This window comes from Microtus ochrogaster, unplaced genomic scaffold (genome assembly GCF_000317375.1).
Source record: "Microtus ochrogaster isolate Prairie Vole_2 unplaced genomic scaffold, MicOch1.0 UNK51, whole genome shotgun sequence".
Classification (NCBI taxonomy): domain Eukaryota; kingdom Metazoa; phylum Chordata; class Mammalia; order Rodentia; family Cricetidae; genus Microtus; species Microtus ochrogaster.
In genome coordinates, this window is record NW_004949149.1 from 318112 (window position 1) to 326711 (window position 8600).

Consider the following 8600-nt stretch of genomic DNA (forward strand, 5'->3'; position numbering starts at 1 on the left):
TCATGTCTCATGGCATGACATGGAGTTGTGGCTGTTGCTGTGTCACAGCCAGGGGCTAGGGTCCCCGGTGGCTCCTGGTTGAATCCTGACCTGGCTGTATTGCAGTCCCAGCCTAGAGACCACAGACAGTGTTTGGTTGAGTCTTGCTCCTGCCGCCAGTCACACAGCATGGCTGGGAGCTTTGGCTGTTGCTGTGTTGTGGACTGGGGCTCATTCATTTTATTTTTGATAGTTAATTATGATTTCTTGCAAATAGCGCATTTCAACTTTGGCCTTTCTCAGTCTGAATTTTTGTCTGCCCAAGATTTATTTTGACCATGGAAAGGATTATATAACTTAAATGCATTTAGAGTATTTATAAAACTTTTATTAATTATTTCACTTTCAACTTATTTACAAACTTTCTAAGTTTACTTTTATGTGAAATGAAAATAAGCCCTTTTTAGAGGATAACCGGCTTGTTCCATTTAACCCAGCGGGATAGACTAAGTCAGTTGAACAGCGAGTTCATTTGTAAGCTTAATTGTATTTTCTGAAGCCTTCTAAATGGCAGTTAACAAATTTAATATATTTAATCTTCCTTGAAGTCCTTCCAATGCCTTACTAGGCAAACTATTAGTTTATCAAGGGAACTCCCTTAAGAATTCGACTATTATAAGCCTAATAAATTAAAGATAGAAATGGACCAAGAGCTCAGGCTCCTCTGGGCACATCTATGATGTGAAACAATACCCCCCCCCCCAATTTAGTAATGTAGTATCACAAATCTCTCTGGAAAATAATCTATTTTGATTATATTATTAGGCAATTTACCTGACAAATTCATTCATTTACTAATATATACATTTTTAATGAAAATACATGCAATGAGATATGCTCATATCCTTGCCCATTTCTCCCCTCAAACTCCCCTCATTTAATCCCAACACGTCCTCCTCCCAAGTTCATATCTTCTCTTTATTTTTATTGTCTTGATAACATCCAAGTACAACTGCTGTTGCTCCTATGTGGATGGGTATGGGGCCATCCAGTACAGCATGGAAACCTACCACTGGCCACACCCCAGAAAAGAGTGGCTCTTTCTCTTCAAGTAGCTATCATCTGTTGTAGAAAATTATTTTAAAGGGCGTTGCTTTTGTTTATGCTGCATTTGTTTAACTCTGCGAAGCTGTGATTCTTTGCTTGTCTACAACACCTGATGGTCTAATAAAGCCATGAACATCCAAAAGCTAGGCAGGAGATAGAAATAGGTGGGCTGCCAGGCAGAGAGAATAAATAGGAGGAGAAATCTGGGAAGAGAGGAGGAGCAAGACAATAAGGAGGGGGAGGACTCTAGGGCCCAGCCACCCAGTCACACAACTAGCCTTGGAGTAAGAGTAAAAGTAAGATTACAGAAGTTAGAAAAAAAGAAAAGCCCAGAGAAAAAGGTAGCTGGGATAAAATAAGAAAAGCTGGCTTAGTCAAGCTAAGGCTGGCCATTTATAAGAAAGAATAAGACTCCGTATGTGATTGATTTGGGAACTGGGTGGCAGGCCCCCCAAAAGAGTAAAACCAACAAGCACAGTCATCTGCCAATAGCTGTTCAACAAGGGGTGGGGCTTGGAGAGTGTCTCCTAACACCTATGCCAGAGTTTTGCATGGATAGATCTGTGCAGTAGCCTTGGCCACTGTGAAATCATGAGGACAATGGCTCTGCCATTTTGTAAAGATAGCATTTCTCAGCACTTCTCCCCATCCTCCAGCTCTTGCATTCTTTTATCCTCCTCTCTGTCATGGTCCCTGATTTTGGGGTGTGTGTGTGTGTATGTGTGTGTGTGTGTGTGTGTGTGTGTGTGTGTGTGACTGACAAAGATGTCTGAATTAGGGCTGGACACCCAGTCTCTCTCAGCATTTTGACCAGCTGTATAGCTCTGCGCTGACTACTGCCCACTGCAACAAGACTTTCTGACCACGTGGCTGTTCAGTTTTCCAGCAGCAGTGGTAGAGAGACCACTCTTAGTCTATTTGGTATTTTCAGGGCCTTTGTCAAAATTCACACTTGTGATCCCAGCACTTGGGAGGCTTGCCAAGAGCTCCAGGCAGTGAGATTTGTCTGAAAAAAAAAAAAAACAAAAAACAAAAACAAAAACAAAACCCCAAACTAACAGTAATACTATAAGCAAAGAGAAAACTGGCTGCAGATGTGTAGATTTATTTCCGGACTCTATAATCCAAGCTTTTAGTTTGTTAATTTGTTTTGTTGTTGTTGTTTTACAAAGACAGGGTCACTTGTATCTCACATTGGCACCAAACTTGCTATATAACCTTCAAAATGAACCTCAACTTCTGCTCCCTCTGCTTTCCCTCCTGAGTGTTGGAATTACAGGCATGTATCCCATGCTAGGTTTGTGTGCTGGAAATCTAAAGCATGTCTTTGTGCACAGTAGGCCAGCATACTTCCAGTTAGACCACATTCTGGGGCCCCAAATAATGTTTTAGATTTTAATTATTTTTCTTCTATGTATTAGTGTTTGCCTAAATGTATGCCTGTGTACTCACTGTGTGCAGTGCCTGCTGGGACCAGAAGTTGGATTCTCTGGGACTGGACTCCCTGTGAACTGCCATTTTGGTGCTGAGAATTGAACCTGGATTCTCAGGAAACAGACAGTGTTCTTAACCATGGAGCCATCTTTTCCAGGTCCCATCCTAAGGATGTTTTTCAAGAGGTAGTCCAACTGTTACTAAGGCTGGTATCAAATTCCAAGGTTAAGTTCTTTTCCTACCTAAAGTTGCTGAGTAGCTGCAGGTGTGTGATACTATGCCTGGTCTCTCAAGGGTGTGTGTGTGTGTGTGTGTGTGTGTGTGTGTGTGTGTGTGTTTGCATCTCACGAGGCTGGTCAGGAACTGATAATCCTCCCACTTCTCCCTTTTGAGTACTGAGATTAAAGACATGTAACACTAAGCTTGGCTCTCAAAGATTATTTTGATCATACATAGAGGCTGCTCTTGGATTTGGCCTAATTTCTTGCATAGCTCATCATTCCTGCAGTTGACTTTGTACTGTAGGGTTTCTATTGCTGTGATCACCACCATGCCAGAAAGCTTCTTGGGGAGGAAAGGGTTTATGTAAACTTACATGTCTCAGTCATAGTCCATCATGAAGGGAAGTCAGGGCAGGAGCTCAGGGCAGGAATCTGTTTGTTGATAATAAATAATTGATAAGGGGCAATGCACAATCTTCTCTATGACTACTTCCTGCTGACAGAACCTGGAGGCAGGAACTGAAGCAGAGGGTATGGAAGAAAGTTGCTTACTGACTTGCTCCTCCTGGCTTGTTCGGCTTACTTTGTTTTTTTTTTTTTTAATTTATTTTATTTCATGTACATTTGTTTGACTGTATGAGGATATGGGGTTCCTTGGAACTGGAGTTACTGACAGTTGTGAGCTGCCATGTGGGTGCTGGGAATTGAGCCCAGATCCTTTGGAAGAGCAGTTAGTGCTCTTAACTACTGAGCCATCTCTCCAGCCCCCCAGTTTTCATTCTTAGACCATCCAGGACCACCTGCCCAGGGGGAGCACTACCCACAATCAATTATTACCACCCACATCAATCATTAATCAAGATAATCCCACATATTTACCAATACACCAATCTTATGGGTAAATTTTCTCAATTAAAATTCATCCTTCCCAGTTGTGTCTAGGTCTGGGTCAAGTTGATAAAACAATCAGTACACTGTGCAAATCTAAATTCTACCTCATGTACCCAGAGAATTCTATGAAAGCAGTATTCCAAAGAAACAACTGGAAAACAGTTGTGGATAACACATCTATGCAATTCTTAGTCTCTTGAGTGTTAGGTTAATGATGTACTTCTATGAAGCCATCTGCTTCATAGCAAATTCTAGAAATCCTGGTTCATCCATTTGTACTTGTGTAAGCCATATTAGCTTTGGAATCTGTATCTTAGTTCTTCCAAGTGTCAATACTTTGAAGTACAGTTAGAATCCTTCCTTGGTGTTTTGTTTTGTTTTTCCCTGAAATATTCTGAAATGTAGTAACACCAACATAAATCACATAAATTATTCTAGTGAGACAGAAATATAATGCATTTAGTATATTAAAGGCTCAACTTTCTTATTTTCTCAACTTTTAAAGAAATATTTGACTTAAAAAATGTTGTAGCCAGGTGTGGTGGCGCACTTCTTTTATCCCAGCACTTGGAAGGCAGAGGCAGGTGGGTATCTGCTTGGCCAGCCTGGTCTACAGAGTGAGTTCCAGGACAGTCGGCTACACAGAGAAACCCTGTCTTGAACAGAGAAGTCTTGTCTCCAACAGAGAAGTTCCGTCTCAAACACCACCTCCACCATGTTTATTGCTATGAGCTAATCAAAACAGATTCTTTAAGAGACTTGATAATATAATTGATTAATTCCCTCCAGTGGTGCAATCAATCAAGGAGGCGTAAAGGGAAGGCCTAGCCTTTTAATTTAAAGGAATTAAATCTCAGGTCAATTATACCTTTTCTTCTTGATGCACAGAGCTACAATGTCATGTTTGTTACTGTGCTCCATGTTTCACAGAGTATTATAAAAACTTGATTGTGACCATTTCAGGCTAGATGTTTGGGGCTGGGACTGGAATCTGTTTTTGTAGATGTGGCTCCTCTTCCTGCACAGATCTGGTGCATGCATGCGTATTTCATAGTCTATGACAACAGGGTCTTCACGGTCTTTCCACTTTAGATGGCTACACGTTTACACCTTATTTATAAAGTTATAACCTTTATTGAGCTTTTCCTTCTAATTAAAAAGTAAGAAGTGTGAATGCCTACTGTGTTGATGGTGTTTTTACATTTCTCATAGTGTGTTTTCAAGTAGTTAAGCATTTCAAGTATTTATGATAATTTAATTTGTTCTAAATAAATGTGCTCCAGGCCAGAGGTAAAGGGCAAAAGACGCACAAGCCTGGGGAAAGAAGGGACTGACTTGTGCCTTGTCAGCAGGTCAGAGTGAGGATTTGATATTTGCTGTGAACTGGCGACTACTTAGGAGGAAACAATAGAATCAGATAGATGCTGGATCTCAGTTCAGTTTTCAATCCCTGTGTGTTCAGGAATAAAGCACTGGGATGATTTTGATAGTTTGTAGCATGGGCACATAGTCTAGGGTGTGTGCATAGATTTGAGCTGGCAACTGAGGGGGTGACAGGATTTCTGCAATGACCTTGACTTGATTTTCAACTGAAGCAAAAGCTGTGCTATGAGGGCCCCAGGAGAGCTCAGTCAGCAAGCACTTGCTTTGCAAGGATGAGAACTCGAGTTCACGCTCCAGAATCCATATATTAAAAAAGCCCAGGTGTGGTAAGACGTGCTTGTGGTGTCATTGCGGGGAGCTGGGGATAAGCTGATCCCTGGAGCTTCATAACCAGTCAGTCTAGGCTAGTTGGCAAATTACGGGGCAATGAGAGATCTTGTTTCCAAAACATGAGTGGGCAATGCTTAGGGAGCAGCACTTGAGGCTGTCCTCTGGCCTTCACTCATCCTTTGACTTTCTTACCTTGCATGCCAAGATAGTTCTGATTTCAAACACCTATGTGAAAAGAAAAAAAAAAGATAGTAATGATTCTACTCAAGTTCCATCTTTTTTAGGAATCAAGTGTTAAGATGCCCCTAGGACAATGAGGTTCTGTTTATCTTGTGATTTAAAACAACACAAGGCTTGGCTACTAACACAGAAGCACCCTTTGACAATAGGAGCAGAAGGCAGCCTCAGGAAGTCCAGCAGTCTTCGATGACGTTGTGATATTGCTTTGCTCTCTGTTCTCCCCAAATGAAGAAATGATCTTCAGCCTTCTTAAGAGAAAGCATGTCCAGCAGTGTGGAATGATGCTACAGTGTCAGGATATACTGGGGACAGAAGTCTAGATCGGGGTTTGTCACCCTCTGTACACAGGCCAAACCCCGCCCATACTGTAATTTTGTAGACAGCTTTGTGGGTGGGGGTGTGGTTAAATGGTAGGGCACATGCTTAGCATGCCAAGGTCATGGGTTCAGTCTGTAGCACTAAACCTACAGTATCTTATGGAACACAGTTTAGTCTTTCCTTTTACATATATATATATATATTATATGTGTGTGTATGTGTGTGTACATATATAGTGCACATATATAGTGTGTATATGATGTATATAAATTATATATATAATTTTTAGGATGATATTTTATTTACTTGGGGGAGAGGGTGGTATGTGCCGCTGCAGACACAGAGTTCAGAAGACAACCTGTGGGAATGTGTTCTTTCCCTACACTGAGTGGTTCCTGAGGACCAAATAAGTTGTCATTAGCTTACTGGCAAGTACCTTTTGTTGTAATTTATTTAAAAATGCCACAAAGAGAAGTCATGCCATGCATCAGGGCTCACAGGGGAGGTTTATTGGAAGAGGAAAGAGAAGGGGCAGAAAATGGGACAGAGAAGTGGGCAGAGATCAGTCCCTGGGGACAAGAGTGGCACAAGAGAAGGAAAGGGGGTGGGGGAGGGAAGGAGAGGGACACACACACATGCACACACACAGACACAGACACATAGGAACATAGTGAATGTGCATGGGGTGCTCTTAGTGGCTACAGCTGAGAACGTATCTCATCAGAACCTCTAGGGCAGGCCAGTGCAGATCCCTGGATACTAACACCTTTATCTACTGAGATAGCCTTCAGACCCTAATTTACATTTACAATTAAGACTTGTGTATACGTGTTTGTGTACTTGCCACTTGTGTGGTGGTGCCTGAGGGGCTGGTAGAGGGTGCTGGAGCTCCTGGAATGTAGTTGCAGTTGGTTCCAAGCCTGCCACTGTGGTGCTGAGACCCAAACGTAGGTTCTCCGGAAGAATCCTCTTGACGGCTGAGTCATCTTTCCAGACCCCGCTATGTGTTTTACGCTGCCTTTTTACTTCGGTGGCAGAAGTAATTAGTGTGACAGAGACTGTATGTAGCACAAAATAAAAAATATGTACAGTATAGCACTTTAGAGAAAAGAATTGCCCCTATCTAACTGATGGGAAAGGACAGGGTTAGGGTCTCAACCCTATTCATATCTGAAAATGGTAATGCGATTGTCGCTAGTCAGCAGAAACATTCAAAAGTGAATTTCACGCATGTGCAAATGAGCAGGAAGCAACGATGTACCAGGAATCCACACAGCGCTTGGGGATTGTTCTGAGGCATCTCCACAGGTTTACATCAGTCATTGGCGACACCTGGTTTTCTGAAACAGTGACCTAGTTTACACCCTAAGCATCTTTCACCCTCATCCGGTTCTATGTCACCGGAGTGTGCACGTGCCCATCTCCACTGCCATTGCCTTAGCTCAGGCCGCCAGATGTGCTGCGCATTTGCCCGGAATGCTGGAACACTTCCTCACAGCTGTTCCCACCTCCAGACACTTCCATTTGTGAATTCTTTATCATGACAGGGTGGCACTTTAAAGGGTCCCCAACCCACTGTTTATATACTTCAGTGGCTTTCTGTGCCTTTTAAAAGCAACCCAAAGTCTGAGCCTCAATTACAGGCCTTTGCCAGTGCTTTATCAGCTAACATCTCTTTACCGCCCAGATCCCAGCTCGTTTATGACTTCCTCTGGGGCGCCCTCTCTGCACACGTTTCTGAGTTTAGGCGCACTCAAACATCCTCGGGAGGCACTTGCTACAGATGGGAGCGTACTATATCGCGGCTGTGTCATTATCTGTCTGGGAAGTCTTGCATCGTGAGGGCAAGGACCATGTCTTCATTAATTGAGAACCCAATAGGGATGAACACAGATCTGGTTTCTGTTGAAAAGTCACTTGTAGCGCTGCGTGAGAGACTAACATTTTTAAAGTAATTATCCAAGTCTAAGCAACAGGGTTCAGAGATTTTAAGCCGAGTTCCTTACTCTTCTATGCTGAAATTATTTGTATTTTAAGGTTCTTCACCCATTCAGTAATTTGGGAACAAGACAAACGTATGATAATGAAATGACATATTTCAACATGATTCCCAGTGGGGGCAGTACTCCTGCAGGCTGGATTGCAATCGCACTTCAAGAAGAAAAGGGTTTTCTGAATTTTAACAGATTATCTTAAATAAACAACACTCAGATCTTGGAGGATTCAAGCAGAATCCTACTGAAAACTTTAAGTAGGGAGGATACAGAATTGTGTTATGCAGGAAGGGGGGGCACCTGGCTTGAGAAACCTGGAATGAGGGGAGAGGCCAGCAGAGGGGAAGCTGTGAGTGCAAAAGTCTCTATTATCCTTTCCCAGGCTGTGGGAGCTAATCTCACCGACAGCTCTACAGGCCCTCGAATCATGAAGGGGACACATTGCAGTGCATGTCTTTGAGGGTTAGCAGAGAGAGGAAGAGCTCCCCTTAGCTGGGTTCCAGTCTACCACCTAGATATTCTTATTCTTAAAAAATATACCTAGGGCTTGCTGGAGCCCGCCATGAATAAAAGCGGCTGCAGCTTTTCACCAGCGGGAGGGCACGCACGCGGCGGGTCAGACATATAAATGCAGGAAATAGCCATAAATGTTTATTAAGAAAGGGGGGGAGAGGGAGAGAGAGAGAGAGGAGGAGGAGGAGGA